The following is a 528-nucleotide window of genomic DNA, read 5'->3' on the forward strand; positions in this document are numbered from 1 at the left end:
AATTTAAGAATTTAAGAATTTAAGAATTAAGTTAAGAATTTAAGAATTTAAAATTTAAGAATTGAAGAATTAAAGAATTGATGAATTGAAGAATGTAAGAATGTAAGAATGTAAGAATTTAAGAATTTAGGAATTTAAATAAGTACTTAAGAATTTAAGTATTTAAGAATTTAGGAATTTAAAAATTCAAGAATTTAAAAATTTAAGAATTTGAGAATATGAATTTATGAAATTTAAGAATTTAAGAATAAATTAAGAATTTAAAACTTTAAGAAATTAAGATTTTCAAGATTTAAGAATTTAAGAATTTAAGAATTTAAGAATTTAAGAATTTAAGAATTTAAGAATTTAAGATTTAAGAATTTAAGAATTTAAGAATTTAAGAATTTAAGAATTTAAGAATTTAAGAATTTAAGAATTTAAGAATTTAAGAATTTAAGAATTTAAGAATTTAAGAATTTAAGAATTTAAGAATTTAAGAATTTAAGAATTTAAGAATTTAAGAATTTAAGAATTTAAGAATTTAAG

The sequence above is a fragment of the Culex pipiens genome, chromosome 3, assembly GCF_016801865.2.
Source record: "Culex pipiens pallens isolate TS chromosome 3, TS_CPP_V2, whole genome shotgun sequence".
Classification (NCBI taxonomy): Eukaryota; Metazoa; Arthropoda; class Insecta; order Diptera; family Culicidae; genus Culex; species Culex pipiens.